This window comes from Ammospiza nelsoni, chromosome 16 (assembly GCF_027579445.1).
Source record: "Ammospiza nelsoni isolate bAmmNel1 chromosome 16, bAmmNel1.pri, whole genome shotgun sequence".
Taxonomy (NCBI): Eukaryota; Metazoa; Chordata; class Aves; order Passeriformes; family Passerellidae; genus Ammospiza; species Ammospiza nelsoni.
The window spans coordinates 4,302,109-4,320,483 of record NC_080648.1 but is presented as its reverse complement, the minus strand read 5'-3'; positions in this window follow the sequence as shown (position 1 = coordinate 4,320,483).

Genomic DNA, 18,375 nt, shown 5'->3' with positions numbered 1-18,375 from the left:
AAAACTGGAGAGGACCCAGTCCTAATAAATCCTGTGCAAGCCTCGGAGACAGTGGCTCTGTGTTTTATTTGGAAGAATTGGAGTGAAGAAATTCAGATCCATAGTGTGATAGTGAGAACAGCTTATCACCCAGTGCCTGAGCCATAACCCTGAGCTGAGCTGGGCGCTGCCATGGCCATGGTGCCCCCAGCAGAAGTTACAGCTCAGCATTAACCTCTGCTTCCACAACCAGGGCTCTGAGGCTCCCCATACACCAGGATTGACTGATGACTATTTCAAGTTTCTTAGGACTTTGAAACCCAAACCCCACTTTAATTTTATGAGTAATTTTATGGGACAATCTTCAGGGCTGTGAAAGCTGGAAACTTCTCCTTCAGGTGCCTTGACCTTATGGCTGCTCATCCACCCATGCAGGAGCCCCTCTCCACTTTCATCCGATCACCCTCGAATTCAGAGCTGTAAAAAGGATGGGCTGACTCCCAGCTAATAAAAATAGGAAGAAAGGGAGAGGCAAAGCCAAAGATAAAGGTGTTGTGAGCCCTCCCCTCCTGCAATCTTTGGAAGGTCCTGGAGCAGGGATTGGTGCCTGAATCAGCAAGCAGAGGGTGAAGTCCTTCAGGCAGGAGCTGCTCCCTGCTGGTTGCCCATGGGGCAGGGGCTGGCACAGCCTGCTCCTCCCAGCTGGGATGGGATGCAGGGCTTGCAGGGTGGGAGGTGCAGGGCTCCTGAGTCGGGGGACAGCTTAATAGGGTCTTCATCACCATGGGCTGCATGTGGGCTAAAGGAAGATTGCCTGAGAACTCCTGAATTCCCAAGCTCCAGCTCTGCTGGGGGCTTGGGGCCTCCCTCCATGCAGTTGAGAGTGTGTGTCTGTGTGTTTCTCCACAAGGAGAGGACACTGAACTGGGAGGAGATGCATATATGCTGCACATGGAAGCAGGGCCAGTCTTGGCTCCAGCCACAAGGGAGGTTTAATCTCTTTAATCTGTTCTTAATCTTCTAGAACTGATATCTGCACACCAGGGTGACTCAATTCAGTGCCAGGTGCAGCATTACAGAACGGGGGCTTGTCCCCCTCTGCCAGCCACCAGGACCTGGCACAGGCATCTCTGGGTCTTGCTTGCTCCCAGATAATCAGTTCCAGCACCATTTCCCCATCTCTGGCTCTGTGAGCAGACACAGAGTGCATTCCTCAGCCTTTGCTCACCCTTCTCCATTGACTCTGGCATTACATCCACTGACAATTCACATCCACTGGCAGCTTCTCCTCCACCTGCCCAGGAAGGAACCTAAAAATGAAAATGCTCCCTTCTCCCCAAAGCTGCTCTCCAGTGAGGGGCCCAGCCACGTCTCTGACAACAACCAGCAACGTGTCATTTGTTTTTATTACTCCAGGAGGGCAAGCTGCTGTGCGTGACCAAGGAAACCGAGAGCGGGCTGCCCTTGTGAACTTGCTGAGTGCCTGATGGAGATCAGGAGGAGAAGAGAGCTGGGGGAGTAGGGAAAGCATTGCTTCTCTCCTGCTTGTTGGCCGAGGCAAGATTGATTTGCTGCACTGGCGAGAGCACAGCGCGCAGCAAGGTAGGCACGGAATTGTGGTGAGCTCTGGAAAACCAGCAGCCCCGGGGATGGACTTAATGTGAACCACATATGGGGCTGGGTGCAGGTTTTGTGTGGCTCCCTGGGGCAGGGAGGGGACAGGAGATGAGTCTGACATGGAGCACAGAGGCTGGGCACTTGACAGAGCAGGGCTGGCCTCATTCTGCCTCCCTTTTGATGGCTCCAGCCAGTGCTGGAGAGAAAAGGACACTTCTAGGATGCAATTCACCTCCTCAAATCAGCCAAGAGGTGTGTCCAGAGGCTGCCTCCCTTGCCAGCTGAAGCCCTGCCCAGAAGATGGGATGCTCCCAGGCAAAGGCCAGGCCTAGGAAAGGAGCTGAAGAACAGGGGGGTGGTTGGGAGGCAGATTTGGGACGGTGATGGGAAATGGGGAAACACCACAGTCCTGGCTCAAAGCCTGGGCAATGGCTGGGGGTGGCTGTAGTCACATGGTGCCATGCACAGGCCAGCTGGAGGGGTGGCAGAGGAAGAATCAAGGTGAAGAGAAGAGGAGCTGGAGGTGTTTTATGGTTACAATGTCAGTTTGGTACCAACAGTTCAGGTTTGCATGACGGTGATGGCTCCAGTGCTATTCCCACTGACCGATATTCAAACCAGAGTCATTTCCATAAAGGACATGAAAACTATTTTTTGGATCATTTTTTTCTTTAGAAAGCTTCAGAAATCTGCCTTGCAATTTACCTAAATTTAATGCTTTCAGCCTTCAATTTCCTAAACTGAGGGGGGATAAACATTCAGTTTAAGGGGGAAGGTTAATGCAGCGGCATTTCCCTGCTGCTGACCTCCACCATCTGAATCTCACCACATCCCAGAGCGAGAGCACAGCAGGGCAGGAGCTGGGGTGTTCGGGAGGCCGGGGGTGCCTGGGTGATGGGGGAGGCCGGGCTGGGAGCGCCGTGAGCGGGGCCGGGACCCGCTGGGCAGCGCCGGTGCCTCCGCCCGCCCGCGCCGCTGGCCCCGCGGCTTCCTCTGGCAACGCCTTGCGCAGGCTATTTTTGTGCTGTGTGAAAAAGCGAGTCCTTCTGCGAGCCGGGGGAATGCGGCGTGGAGAGGGAAAGTGAATTAGTGAAGGTCACAGGCGGAATGTCGCTGTGCTCTGAGCGCGGGGGGCTGCAGGGGATGGCTGGGCTGGGCTGGGCTGGGCTGGGCTGGGCTGGGTGGAAAATGCTCGTGGAGCAGCTCCACGTTCCAGCTCTGCCTTGCCGGGGAACATCCCGGCACCAGGGCCCTGCCAGCACGGGGGAGAGCGCTGGCTGAGCGCTCCTGCTGCCCGCGGGTGTTGGGGGAGCATCAGCCGCTCCCCGGGCTGTACACACGGCATAGAAAGCGATGATCGCGCTCGCCCGCTAAATCACACACAGCCGGGCTGGAGGGGAAACTGCTCTCATCCTCAGCAGCAAAAGGTTCTACAAGAGAGAGCATCGACAGCTCCCGAAGGCGAGGAGCAGCCTTTTATCCCTGCTGGAATCATGAGGAGAGCAGTGCCCAGCACCACAACCCCAGGACACGGCCAAAACCCACAGTCATTGCTGCGGCATCCCTGTGCCCACGCTCTCCCTCCAGAGCAGCGCTTTTCTCCAGAACAGCAGGGAAAGGTGAACGCAGAGGATGCTCTGCCTGCACATCCCTGCCGGCAAATGGGAATTCAGGAGCGGGACCGCGCTGGGGCTTCCCTCGCTCGGTTCAGCCGAGTGAAAAGTTGGGCATGGCGCTCCTCCCCTCCGTGCGGGGCTTGGAGCGGGGATGGGAGACCAGGAAAGGGAGCAGGATGGGAGCCCAGGGAAGGGCACAGGGATGGGAGCCCAGGGAAGGGGAAGGGCACAGAATGGGAGCCCAGGAAAAGGGAGATGCACAGGATGGGAGGCCAGGAAAGGAGCAGCGCACAGGATGAGAGCCCAGGAAAGGGAAGTGCATAGAATGGGAGCCCAGGGAAGGGGCAGTGCACAGGATGGGAGCCCAGGGAAGGGCATGGGGATGGGAGCCCAGGAAAAGGGAAAGGCACAGAATGGGAGCCCAGGGAAGGAGCAGTGCACAGGATGGGAGCTCAGGGAAGGGCACAGGGATGGGAGCCCAGGGAAGTGAAGGGCACAGGATTGGAGCCCAGGAAAAGGGAGGTGCACAGGTATGGGAGCCCAGGAAAAGGGAAAGGCACAGAATGGGAGCTCAGGGAAGGAGCAGTGCACAGGATGGGAGCCCAGGGAAGGGGAAATGCACAGGATGGGAGCTCAGGGAAGGGCACAGGATGGGAGCCCAGGGAAGTGGCAGTGCACAGGATTGGAGCCCAGGAAAGGGAAATGCACAGGATGGGAGCCCAGGGAAGGGGAAATGCACAGGATGGGAGCCCAGGGAAGGGGAAGGGCACAGGATGGGAGCCCAGGGAAGGGGAAGGGCACAGGATGGGAGCCCAGGAAGGGGAGGGAGGTGCGGACGTCCCGCCGCTCCCGCTCCCGCTGCCGCTGCCGCTGCCGCGCCGCCCGCGGCTCCGTCCCGCAGCGCATCCCGCCCGGGTACCGCGGGGAGCCGGCCCGCTGCCTCCTGCTTCGGGGGGACGCCGGAGGCGCCGCTCCTATCGCTTCCCCATCTCGGAGCAGATTTATGAGCCTCCCCAAAGCTCTCCTGCGGCCCTCCAGGAAGGCTGGGGCTGGGGGCTGGCAGAGGGGGGGTGTTTGCGGGGAATTGTGAATCCACTTTCTTACACGGCTGCGTACCACTGTGCAACGGTAATCCCCTGAGCAGGGTGAAACGGAGGCCTAGCTACCATGACCTCCTCTGTAGGTTTCCATGGATACCATGTACTATAAATAAAAAAAGGAATTTCAAACCAGTTTTCAATCCTGCTTAGTGGGAATAGGAAACCTCTTTTGAATTTAGTTTCCTATCTCACCTTACGGGGGTTATTTTGCAGCCTGTTTGAAACAAATAATTACCCCTTCAGCCAGGAAATTACCACCAATCTTTCCTATTTACTTCCAAACACTCGGCTAATTAGCACATTGGGGAGAGCTGCCTATTTGCACGCTGGAGATGGGAGGCTTAGTGTCTTTATTTTGGTGGTGCTGGGAGAAAGGACGCGGGGCCAAGGGTCAGCGAGGGGCGTCAGAGCCCTCCGAAAAAAAAAAAAAATAATAAAGAGAGCAGGAGAGCTGTAAAACTGGAAGCGCCGAGATGCCGTGTGAATTAGCGTGCGAGAAGCCCCGGCAAAAAAGGGAATATTACATCTGCATCCTTTTGCAATGAATCAGAGTCATGCTGCAGATTTTGTCTGGCATACTGGGTCTCTGGAGGATAGAAAATAATTTGGTCGCAGCAGTGGGAGGTGTGTGTGCGTGGAGAAGGGAGTTGCTTTCCAACAGCCTGCTGTGGTGAGAACATGCCTGACACTTCATTCCTTTCCAGTTAATGCAGCGAGGCCGGGAGGAAACTTAACCCTCTAATTGCTAAAGTGTACCGGGGACTTGGGAAAGTCCTTGGGAAGCGCACGGGGCTCCCGGGGTCGGTGTCCCCTGGCAGACAGCTGAGGGATTTGCCCAAATGGCTGCTGCTGGGGGCAGGGGAGATGCTAATTCGAACCAGGCGCTGGCCGGGGCACACAGAGGTTGTGTTTGTCAGCCCTCGGGGCTGGCAGTGACGTCCGGCCCGTCACAAAGCTGGGTCTGAGCCAGCTGGACACGGGCTGGTGCCTCATGGAGGGGTCTCAGCTCTGGAGTTCCCCAATGGTTCTGTGCCCGAGCCCAGCGCTCACTCCCTGAGCCCAGCACTGAAAATCCCAATGCTTTCCATTGCTTTCCCATCACCACACTCGTGTTATGTCCCCACAGCTCCCCAGCATTGAAAATCTCAATGCTTTCCATTTATTTCCCATCACCACATCCATTTATGTCCCCTCAGCTCCCCAGCACTGAAAATCCCAATGCTTTCCATTTCTTTCCCATCACCACATCCGTGTTATGTCCCCCCAGCTCCCCAGCACTGAAAATCCCAATGCTTTCCTTCTCTTTCCCATCACCACACTCGTGTTATGTCCCCCCAGCTCCCCAGCACTGAAAATCTCAATGCTTTCCATTTATTTCCCATCACCACATCCATGTTATGTCCCCCCAGCTCCCCAGCACTGAAAATCTCAATGCTCTCCATCTCTTTCCCATCACCACACTCGTGCTATGTCCCCCCAGCTCCCCAGCACTGAAAACCCCAATGCTTTTCATTTCTTTCCCATCACCACATCCGTGTTATGTCCCCACAGTTCCCCACACAGCTCCTGCTGCTGTGGGCACCCAGCACGGCCCTCAGGGCATGGTCCTGGCAGGGGTGACCCACAGCTTGCACTGGACACAGGCTGGGCAGCCCCATCTCTGCAGCCCCATCCATCTGGGTGTGCCAGGGCTCTGCTCCTCACCTCTGTCCCTCCATGGTCTCTGGGAGCCTGTTCCAGCAGGGACAGCCACCAGCAGTGCCCTGTCCCTTCACCTCTCCCACCCCACAAAGCACAGGACTAGGCCTGAGAGAGCATCAGCTCTCCACAGCTGGAAAGGAGGAGGAGGAAGAGGAGGAGGAGGAAGAGGAGGAGGAGGAGGAGGAGGGATGCACAAAGCACCCGGGGCTCAGCCAGAGCCTGGTGTGCTCTGCTCAAAGCTTGTCCCCAGTGCTCAATAGCACAGGGTGATCATGGGTGTCTGACTTGGAGCCTGTTCTGTGCTGCCCTCCCGGAGCTCCTGATTAGCATTTCCAGGACATGGATGCTGTGTGGGATATACGGGAAGGCTCTCATAACTTACAGAGCAGCAATACATCACCCTCAGAGAAGGGCCCATTTCAGCTTCATAGCAGAGGCTGCCGTTTGCTGGAGTCAGGTGTCTCGTTCCCATTGAAATTCAACAGGAGTTGGAGTCTGCTCCCAGGGCTTCTCTGAAAGTCCCAGACTTAATTAGTATTTATCTTAATTAGGGGGATGTTACCTGCTCTGGGAACCTCACGCTATCTGCTGTATTCATCCCCACAGCATCCTGGGAAAGGGCTCCCAGCCCTTTTTGCAGTGGGAGACTGAGACTCATGGTGTAGGGAGCAGAAAACATCTTTGGGGGGCTGAGAGGGTCATAGCTCTGTGCCCCTCCCCTTCTGGTCCTGTTCTCTGGGGACACCAGGTGGGAACACACAGGAGACCAGAGGGATGGGTGCAGCAGGTGATGCTGAGCCCCCTTTGCCTGCCTGGGCTCGGGGAGCGTTTGCAGGGGAGCTGGGTGGCCACAGGGGTGGCCCAGCCCTGGCCGTGCTCTGGAGCACCACTGCTGCTCGTTCACCATCTTCAGGCCAGGCCACACATCGCAGGGTGGAGGATGGGAGGGTGGGGAAAGGAGAAAATCAGTGCTGTTTAAAAAAAAAAAAAATGGAAAAAAAACCCCAAAGTTACCGGCTTGGGAAGAGCTTAGAAACCTGATCTGGTCCGAGCCATGACGAGCCAAGAAGGACAAGCCATGGGGCTCTCTTGGCAAGCAGATCTCACCCACACCCTCCTGCAGGGGCGGGGAGAGGCAAACGAGTCCAAACAGCGCCGAGGTGCTCTTGGCACGGCCCTTCCAAGGGCAGAGGAGCTGAAATCCGAGCCCCTGCTGCTCCAAGGATGGTGTTCCCCTCCACGGTGTCCCTGTCCTCCCCTCTGCCTGCCATGAGGGATGGGCCAGGATCCCCAGCTGGGCTGGCAGCCCCAGGGAAGGGTTTGGAGCAGGAACAAGCCAGCTGTCCCCTGGCACAGCCAGCAAACGCGGCGGCCTCCCCCGGGTGCTGCAGTGGGTGGGATGCAGGGCCCCGGGGGTGGCAGTGCCGTGCAATGGGGACTTTGGGACACAGGGGGGACCTCCAGGGGTGTCCTGGGGATGCTCAGGGGAGGCATGAGCCAGGGATTAGGGACACAGTGGGTGCTGACATGAAGAAAGAGAGGATGAACATCTCCCCCTGGGAGAGCTGCCTCAGGCAGGCTGTGCTGGCTGATATCTCAGGGGGCTTTGGGCCAAGGGCTGGGTGCAGGAGATGCTGAAAGGCAGCAGGGAGCTCAGGGCTGGCCCACAGAGCGTGCTGGGCATGGCACAGGCAGGGCTGGTGCCTGGACAGAGGAGGAGAGAAGGGACAGGGTGGGATGAGCCACCTGCAAACATCCACCAACAGTGGGACAAGGAGCAGGGACAGCAGGGGCAGCAGGGACAGAGGGACAGCAGGAGGCTGAGAGCTGCCACATCAGCTGCCACGTGCCAGGGGTCAGCCTGTAGCTGACCTTGGGGACAGTTTTGGTGGCCTGGTGACAGTGACTCTGTGCATGGGTCAGGGAAGGAGTCTGAGCTGGCCTGGCTGCCGTGGTGCTGAGCATCCAGCTGCTCACCAAGAACTCAGGGAGGGGACAGGAGGGGACATTGTTCCTCCACTGCACCTGTGGCCAGGTCTTTCTCCAGCTCTCCTCCATTAACTGCACATCCTGGAGAGCAGGAATGGGTTTCCAGATTTGCTTGTGAGCTGCAGGGCTGGAGTTTGAGAAGGGGTTGGGGTGGAAAGGTCTCTTGAAGGGAGCAAATGTGGCTTCACATTTGTGAAGAGAAAGGAGGAGTTAGTCACTGGGGATGAATAGTCCCAAAATTCTGAAAAATATTATTATTTAGTCCCAAAATTCTGAAAAATATATTATTTATAATTAAAATATTATTATGGATAAATTCCTTCATTGACCAATTGGTTCAAGACTTTGAATGGTCATATCTCCCTTCTCCTCTTTGATTTTTTCACTCACTCTGGGAGAAAAATGGCAAAAGTTTCAGAAGGGAAGGGAAGGGAAGGGAAGGGAAGGGAAGGGAAGGGAAGGGAAGGGAAGGGAAGGGAAGGGAAGGGAAGGGAAGGGAAGGGAAGGGAAGGGAAGGGAAGGGAAGGGAAGGGAAGGGAAGGGAAGGGAAGGGAAGGGAAGGGAAGGGAAGGGAAGGGAAGGGAAGGGAAGGGAAGGGAAGGGAAGGGAAGGGAAGGGAAGGGAAGGGAAGGGAAGGGAAGGGAAGGGAAGGGAAGGGAAGGGAAGGGAAGGGAAGGGAAGGGAAGGGAAGGGAAGGGAAGGGAAGGGAAGGGAAGATCTCAGGAGCTAGGGGTTGATGCTGAATGGCCTGATGAAAATCCCTGGAAATGTTAACATAGCAGAGCTGCAATTAGGAGCCATATAACAAATAACATGGAAAATAACAATATCTATATAATACATACAAATATAATATAACAAATAACATGAAAGCTGTGTAAAGAGCATTCCCTCCAGGTCCCGGGGACACAGGAATACAACAGGTGCCCCTGAATTTAATACTGCCATTAAACAAGCTCTTTTATTCAGCCAGGAGAAATGTGGTGGCTGCAAAGATGGACTGCTGCACATTTTCATTCTGCTTCATGCAGGGCTACCATCACCTGGCTCGGTATTTCATGGAAGGCTGGCCTGGCTGAGCCTGTGGGCTTCAGAACCATCCACAGTGTGCTCATGTAAAGTTGCCTGAGCTTATGGAAGATTTTGAAGGCCTGGATTCCATGTGTTGAGACTGGCACCATATCAGAGGAACAGCTGAGTATATGGAGCAGGGAAGCTACGTGTAAGTTATCCAGCGAGGAGAGAATCCGCCTGGGGCTGCAATCCTGGCTGCTGGGATGGGGAGGGGAGGCAGCACGTCCTTCCTCTCCCTGCAGGCAGGCTTTGTGGGGCTTTGCTCCACGAGAAAAGGATTTTCCTGTGAGTGGACACTGTCCTGGGCAGGTTTGTCCTGTTTATTTGCAGGCCAGGCCAAAGCTGGGGGTGTGTGAGGCTGGGCTGGGAGGCAGGATCTGGTGTCTCCCCTCTGCTGTGGGACTTTGCTCTGGCTGCCATCACAACTGGCTCTGGGGCCATAGGATATTTAGAAAATGTAATTTAAGCTTGGCAAGCACTTCCCTCTCAAGAAGGTCATCTCTTCTCTAGGGTGGCCAGGAGGGAAAGCTCCTGCCCAGAGGAGCTGCCTGCCCTGCTCAGGGGGAAAGACACCAGGCCAAAGCCTTCAACCAGCACCTGGAAACCCCTTGGAGGCAATGCTAAAGGGATGGAATTTCCTTACCAGCTCCCAAGCTGCTCTGACAAAGATCCCAGGAATAGCCAGGTCTGCAGAGAGGTCCTGCCCCACCAGCAGAGATTTCATTCACCCATGTGGAGCAGAAATAATGTCCATGTCTAGTGAGCTACCCAGGCTCACTGCCCGCCCCATTGCAGCAGGCACTAAGGCAGGAACAGCCAGGGCAGAGCCCAAAACTGCTGGATGGATTTGGTGGTGTCTGGAAGGGTTGGAACAACCCAGGCTCCCATCAGAGGTGATGCTGGATCATCAGGATGGGCAAGGAGCTGACCAGGATAGGCAGGGAGCTCACCTGAATAGGCAAGGAGCTTGTCTGGATAGGCAAGGAACTCACCAGGATGGGCAAGGAGCTCACCTGGATGGGCAAGGAGCTCACCTGGATGGGCAAGGAGCTCACCAGGACAGGCAAGGAACTCATCACGATGGGCAAGGACCTCACTAGGATTGGCAAGGAGCTCAGCTGGATGAGCAAGGAGCTCACTAGGATAGGCAAGGAACTCACCAGGATGGGCAAGCAGCTGACCAGGATAGGCAAGGAGCTCACTGGATGGGCAAGGAACTCATCAGGGTAGGCAAGAAGCTCACCTGGATAGGCAAGGAGCTCACCTGGATGGGCAAGGAGCTGATCAGGATAGGCAAAGAGCTCACTGGATGGGCAAGGAGCTCACCTGGATGGACAAGGCACCATTTCTGAAGCCACCTATGAAGCAGTGGTGGCTGAAGGGTGCCTGGGAAGGGAGGAGTGGGTCTGCAGGCAGAACAACAATCTTTGTGACAATGAGATTTGAATTCTTGCAAACACCACAAGCCCAGCTGAACTGGTTTTCCTGGCACCTCTGCAGGACTCCATGGCGTCCTGGCACCATGGCCAGCACAGAGCTGCTGCTGGGGACAAGCTGAAGCCTTTGTCCTTCCTGGGTGAGTGAACAAGCTGAAGACTTTGGGTACAGCCACCAGCATCCTTCCTTGTGGAGCAGCTCACCCTGGCCACCAAGCCAGGCTGCTCCTTCCCCAGAGCAGTTTGGGGAATGGATTTTCACCCTGGCCCAACTCAACTGGGCTGAAAGAGCTGCCTCACTCCTCTGAGCTCTTTGGGAAGGCTCTGGGGCTGGGGCTTTTGCTGTCCTTACGAGGGGCCACCAGGATGTGTGAGTGGAAGTGAGAAATGAGATTTCCCAGGAATAATCCTCCTACATGAAGCTCAGTGGCATCTGTGAGAGGGCTCGTGGGCACCTCCAGGATCCGCGTGAGGGGGAGCAGGGAGGTGTCTGCAGTGGGACCATGTCCTGGTGATTGCTCAGAACCTGTCAGGGTCAGTTCAGTGGGGTGTCCAGGCTGATCAGAGAGGCACTGTGGGCCTGGGTCACACAGCTGAGCTAAGCAAGGGTCTCACAAACAGAGGCAGAACCCACCCTGAGCACTGAGAGCTCCTGAATTGGCTGACACCTCAAAGGAATTGGGTTAATTTGTGACAACCCAACAAGGACCTCTGCTGCAGAGCCCAGCAGTGACCAGGAAGGTGCCTAAAAATAAGGATCTTGCAGGAAGAGGCTGCAGGGAAGGATGTCAGAGCCTCCCTGAGGCGTTAGGCAGGCGGGGGTGTCACCGTGCCCTCGCTGGAGCCGTGGGCAGGACTGCACATCCCACCTCACAAACGACAGGCACAGGCAGGAGTGGAGGAGGCCTGGCAAAACAGCTCCAGACTGGCACACCCTGGGGCGTTTATACCCACCAGCCTGGGCCCATTTGGCTCCAAAGCTCTGGAAGTCCCAACTCCAGCTGGTCCTTTCTGGGGTGCTCCAGGGGCTGGGGAGGTCATCTGGGCTTTGTTTGTCTCAGTGTTCTGACCTGCAGTGACATGGGCTGGTTGAAACCTCACAAGGGATGCTCTGAAGGAGGAAACTACACCAGGCCAGGAAGGTGTTTCCAGCTCCTTGCTGTGGGTCAGCATTGTGCTGTCTGTTTCCTTAGGCATCTGCTTGTTGGGGTCTCTGCTGCTCAGAGTGACCCCAATATGTGTTAGAAAATCTCTTTTCCCAGCCCAGCGCTGGAAGAAGGAGTCAGAGCTCTTCAGTTCTCGGTCTCAAGGTTGTTTATTGTATCTTATCTGTAAAAAATTTTCTTCTGCCCTGCCAAGGTCCATCCAGCAGGACAGTTCCAGGCACTCTGTCTGCCCCCAGGGTGGTGTTAGGTCTTCATACTAAAAACTACATTTACAATGTTTACAATTACTTTCCAATACCTATCACCTATGTTAGACAGTGAGCTTCTACTCTAAACCAAACTAAAAGTGCCAACATCACCCAGAAGATGGAGGCCAAGAAGAAGAAGGAGAAAGGCTGGACACATCCAGATTCCTCCATCTTGCCCCCTGACCCCCCATACCAAAAACCCCAAAATCTACTTTTCCACCCTGTGATAACTTCACTATTATTCCACTTAAACTGTTGTGGCTTGCTGATCTTCATACAGGGTTGGTAATTTGCTCCATGGGTCATAATCAAACCCACAGGGGCACCTTGGGCTCTGTGCCAGGGTCTCTGAGTCCCCTGGCAGGGATCTTGACTGTCCAGGACAGCCAGAGGGATGTCCTGGGTCTTGACATCTGCTAAACAGTGATAATCCTCCTGCTGCAAAAGCCCAGCTCTGAGTGTTTGCTGCAGCAGGAGAGTGGCTTGGAGCCCATGCCATGGCTCACTTAAATCCATGTGAGACTTGAGGGGTCTTGGCAAAGGAGCAGCCCAAATGAAATTAGGAAGACAAGGGGGTGTTCCCATGGGCCACTGCCCTGGAGGGAGCCCCCAGGACCTGAAACAATGATGGTTCCTTTGCCATGGAACTGTAGAAACAGGTAATCCAGATTAGTTGCTAAGTGCCTCCAGGAGGCAGGATTAGTGAAAGGAGGAGTCTGCAGCACTCAGGATCTCACCAGCAGAAGAGAATGGCCATGAAGGTGCCTTTGCAAGTGTCTGTCTGGTGTTTGAGGGTGAATCATGGCAATGGCCATGAGAAACTCTCCAAGGGCCATAGGAGCAATGCTCCTGTGCACAGGAAATGTCTGTGAGTCTGCACCACCAAGCACCATGATTAAAACACTGAGCTTACTAATTCTGGTGTTGTTTTGGCACAAAGCATTTGCTGCGTCAGTGGATGTTTGAGTTCACACATACAACATGAGCAAGATATTGGTATTTCGTACGTCAGGTTTGTTTTCGCTTCAGAGAACTGGTCAGGAATGGAAATTTCTGTTTGAAGACGTTTGAGTTCCCAGTTATTTGGGTTCTACACAAGTCAGAAATTCTGATGAGCTTTCAGAGGTAAGCTTCTGCCCTTCATGGGAGTAGGTTGGTTGGGCACAACAGCGGGGCTCAGCAGCTCAGGGCTCCTGCTTTGGCTCCATCCTTGGTTTAAATTGGTGTCTGACCATCCCTTGTTCCTCTTCTCTCCCTGGGGCTTTCCTGCCTGCTCATCTGGAGAGCTCATTGGGGCTGGGTGGTGCCAGACCCAGGGGAAGCACCAGCTAAGCCCTGATCCTGGGGTGAACATGGAAAACACCCCCTGGACACGGGGAGCAGCATTAGAGACAAGATCTGTGCTCTTTTCTCCAAAAACACAAAGCTCTGGAGCATTGATCTGCTTGTACTGAAATCATTGTTGCTTTTGAAGAAGCTCTACTGGAGGCAATGCTTGTGCCTCCAGGGCCTCCAAAAAGTAGAGGAGGCAGCAAAAAAATCAATGGGGGTTTGGTGGAGGAGGTTTCTGAGCTGCCTTTCCCAGTGCTCCTGGCTGCTGACAGGAGTGTTTGGGGTGCCAGGTGCCCTGGTGAGGTGTGGGCACTCTGCCTCCATCAAAGGTGGTGAGAAACATCTGCAATGCAGGGCTTGGGGAGCAGAGACAGAGGCCACAAGGTGTGAGGGTCAGTTTTCCCTCACAGGAAGGAGGTGAAGAGTCTGACTCCTGATTCCTTTAGGCAGAATAACCAAAGGAGTGAGCAGGTCAGCAGTGTTTGGGTGGGAGCTGTGTGTACTTTGGGGAGCTGAGCAAATGCTGAATCAGAACCAGGTGTCTTTGTTTGAAGATGCACAGAGATCAGCCCCTGTCTTAATGCCCCTCCTTGCTGCATCAATAGTCAGGGGTAGCAAAGTGCTGGTCCAGCCCTTCCCAGAGGGATGAGGGGCTGCAGGATCCTCTCTGGCATCCCTTCCCTGCCCCTTCCCTGCAGGCACAGCAGTGGTGGAGCCCCAGGGCCTGGTGGAGAAGCAGAGCATGTGCAATCCTGCTCTGTGTCCCTCCCAGCCTGTGGGATTTGGGCTGGGGTTAGGGCCCAGCCCTCAGCTCTGCCTGGGATAAAGGGAGTTTGTTTCTGCCTGAGCTCATTGCAATATCTCCTGCTGGCAGACTTTCCAATTAGGGAGCCAAGTGGGAGTCAGGAGAGACCCCAGGGTGGATTTCACACTCACTCTGTATTTATATGTAAACCTGGATGCAGGGCTGAGCTGCTGAGTGGGAGCAGGAGCACGGAGGGGGAGAGGCCAGCCTGCAGAGCAGAGGGCTCTCTGCAGCTCTCATTTGCAGAGTGTGGGGGACAGAGCTGAGAGAGGGGCAAAGTCTGCCTTGTCTCTCCCACTGCTGCAGCTCACGGGCTCTTCCCAGAGCCTGCTTGTGTCTCCCAGAATGGCACTTGAGCATCTTTGAGTGACAGAGATGGCAGGTTCTGCCCTGGTGACAGATTGGAGCATCCCTATGCGCCCCAGCAGCCTCTTGGCCTGGCTCAGGTGGGCTCTGGCTCTGGCCCTGCTGCTTCCACCCTTGTCTCTGGCATTGCAGTGCCCCAGAGCTGAGCCCCCAGTGTTCCTGCTGTACCCCAGCACTGATGGTGTCCAAGTGTCCTGCTGTACCCCAGCATTGATGTCTCAGGGCTTTAGTTGCTCACAGTGACCCCAAGATGTGTTAGAAAGTCTCTTTTCCCAGCCCAGTGCTCAAAAAAGAAGTCAGAGCTCTTAATTTCTCAGTCTCAAGGTTGTTTATTGTTTCTTATCTATAAAACTTTTTCTACTGCTCAGCAAGACAGTCAGAGACACTCTACTTGACCTGGGGCAGTGTTATCTTTTTATACTAAAAACTACGTGTACAATGTTTACAATAACTTTCCTATGTTAGACAGTGAGCTTCTACTCTAAACCAAAAAGTGCCAACAACACCCAGAAGATGGAGGCCAAGAAGAAGAAGGAGAAAGGCTGGACATGCCCAGATCCCTCCATCTTGCCCCCTGAACCCCCATACAAAAACCCCAAAATCTATTTTTCACCCTGTGATAACTTCACTATCGTTCTAACTAAACTGTTGTGGCTTGCAGATCTTCATGTAAGGTTGGTAATTTGCTCCACAGGTCATAATCAAACCCACAGGGGCATTTTGGGCTCTGTGCCAGGGTCTCTGAGCCCCCTGGCAGGGGTTTGGGCACTCCAGGACAGCCAGAGGGATGTCCTGTGTCCTGACATTGATGGTGCCCAAGTGTCCCTGCTGTACCCCAGCACTGATGCAGCTCCTGGCCCACAGAGGGGCCAGCAGAAGCTGCCCAGCAAGGGAAACATGGGCAGGAGAAGAGGGCACAGCTGGAGGGCACATGGAGCACTGGCAGGGGCAGGGAGAGGCAAGGCTGGGACACTTTCCCTCCCAGCCTTCCCCATTCTCTGCTCCCTTCCATTTCCATTGGGTGGGACCCTTTCAAACTGCCAAAAAACACTGGCCTGCCTCTCTATTTAAAAAAATGTATACATATTTAATGAAGGCAAACAGCTGTGAAGTTAAAACCCGGAGGGAACAATTCTTCCCTGGCCAGAAAGGATCAAAGTGCTGCCCCTGTGTGAGCACCCACCATTCAGGAGGTGTGTGAGTGCCCCCAAAAAGGGGGTTCCACACTGCACCATTCTGGTCACCAGGCTCGCACAAGGGCTGTTTTCCAGGTGCTGCTGCCGTGCTTTAAGGTGTGATCATGGCTGCACAAACAGTTCCACTGGCTCAGCTGCTCCCTCCCCTCCTTCCCTTTGTCTGGGAAAAGCCATGTCTCTGAGTTCTTGCTGCCATCCGAGCTGGATGACAACTCCTGGAGATCAAAACACAGCCCTGGTGGGTTGGTCACTGGGATGACAAGGTTTTGGTCAGCTGGCTGGGTGCTGAGTTAAGGCAGGTGCTTTGTTAAGCTTGGTTTAGCTGGTTTGCTAAGAAAAGCACCTCTGGGGTGGCAACAAGGACATGCAGGCTCAGCACCTGCTTTCCAGCTCCTTGTTTTGCAGCAGGGGAGTGTTTGCTACCTGGCCATGCTGCTCCTCACTGCAATAGGGGTAACAGGATTTCTCAGCTTGGCAGGTGTGCTGGGAAGATAAATTCAGCAATATTTGGAGGGTATCACAGGACTCCAGCTTTCCTGCGAGCCACAGCATTTCTCATGCACGCCACTGAACTGCAGCTACCTCTCATGAACAGAGCAGGAGGAGACACCTGGGGGTGCCTGAGAAATCCAGGAGAGGATGAGCAGCACGGGGAATGTGAGCTGGGATTGCTCATCCTCCCTCCCAGCTGAGAAGCAGGGGCATGAGGCAGAGGCAGTGGCTTGAAGCAGATGGATGGAAGCAATTTTTCAAGGAACGTGCTGTGGAAGTCCTTAATAAAGGGCATCAAAGCATTAGTGTGGATGCGAGATCATGGAAAAGCAGGCACTGTGCAGCCAGCAGCTGGATCAGGCAGATCCAGGGAGAGACTGGGAACATGCTGTGGGAAGCTCTGTGTGTTTTTGTTCTTATTATATCCCAGGGAAGGATGTGTAGGAGAAATTCTCCCCCCCAGCTGCTGGTGCAAACATGGCCAGGGCAGGGCAGGCCTTTGGCAGAGCCACCATTCTCATGCAAAGCAAATTTCAGACCCTGAGGTGCAACACCACCTAGAAAGAGGTGGAATCCCAGGTGCCACCATCATCCTGGGTCCTGCAGGGTGACACCCACTCCAGGAAGGGCTCTTGGTGTTCTCTGGATGGGCAGGTGTGGAATGCAAAGCTGAGGGGTGCAAAATGTGCTTCCAGCCAGGCCTCTGCCTTCATTTTGTGGTGTTGCAGGTCAACAGATCATAGAAGAGTTTGGGTTGGAAGGATCTTAAAAACCATCTCATTTCAACCTCCTGCCATGGCAGGGACACCTTCCACAGACAGGGACACCTTCCACCATCCCAGGCTGCTCCGAGCCCCATCCAGCCTGGCCTTGGACACTGCCAGGGATCCAGGGGCAGCCACAGCTGCTCTGAACAAGGGTGATGAAGGGAGGCCCAGGAACAGCTGCTCAGATGGATCCCTGCCACGTTCAGGTGAAGTGGGGCAGCTTTGGGGGTGGACAGCACCTCAATGGGATGTTACCTGGGGCTGTAAGACGAGGTGTCACAGACATCTTTTATGGAAAATCCTTTCCTTAGGATTTTTCCTCCTGTGAAGCTGAGAGGCCTTAGGAACAAAATGTAAAAAATGATTATCTGCTGCTGTGGAATGCAACAGGTGCATCTGTGATTGGCCTGTGTTGGTTGTTTCTAATTAATGGCCAGTCACAGTCAGCTGGCTCAGACTCTCTTTCCGAGACACAAACCTTTGTTATTCATTCCTTCTTTTTCTATTCTTAGCTAGCCTTCTGATGAAATCCTTTCTTCTATTCTTTTAGTATAGTTTTAATGTAATATATATCATAAAATAATAAATCAAGCCTTCTGAAACATGGAGTCAGATCCTTGTCTCTACCCTCATCCTCAGACCCCTATGAACACGGTCACAACGAGGTAAATAAACGTGATGGTCAGAATAGGATTCACGTCCATTTGGGTGCACACCTATCCCTTAAATCTTTGTCTGTACCTAAAATGGCCTCAAAACAAGGGGGATCTGTGAGCCAACTGCTGATTGTCAGAGCCAAATCAGAGTCCTGGGGAGGCAGCAGGCATGCAGAAAGCAAGCCGAGCCAGAAAGCCCCTCTGGAGCCAAAACCGCAGGAGCCGAGAGGAGAGGCTGGCATCTCCTGCAGGCTGAAGTGGCCCCGGCTGGGGCACGGTGTCCCTGCCGAGGAGCAGCAGAGCCAGGGCAGCCCCGCATTGCTGAGGGGCCGCTCGCAATTAGCGCGGCTCTGGAGAGCGGCCAGCAGGGGCTGCAGGTGCCGGAGCCCCCTGGGGCACGGGCACGGCCACAGCTGGGCCCCACCTCCCTGCCCTCAAGGGCACTCCCCAAAATAGGCTGCTGCTGCTGCTGCAATCACCTTGGCCAGAGACCCTGCTGACACAAATCACCCTGGCAGGGGCGGCAGGAAGAAAACACCGTGATTTGCGCAGGGATGGGGAGCAGAGCCCGCAGAAGGGTGATGGTGGTGACATCCTGCCTCTGCACACACCCAGTGTGTCTGCAGGGGTAGTTCTGCATCAGTGCATGGTGGGTTTAACAATCCTGAACCCGCCAGTGTGTTATTCCTTCCTGGTGACACCAACTCTCCCCCAGCACTCCTGGCCCTCCTGGATGCTGTTTGGCTGCCCTGTGTCACCACCACAGAACCTGTTTTGTCACACAGCCGCTGGCAGGAGCACGGAGCTGCCAGCAGCAGGTGCTGAATGTTGCTTT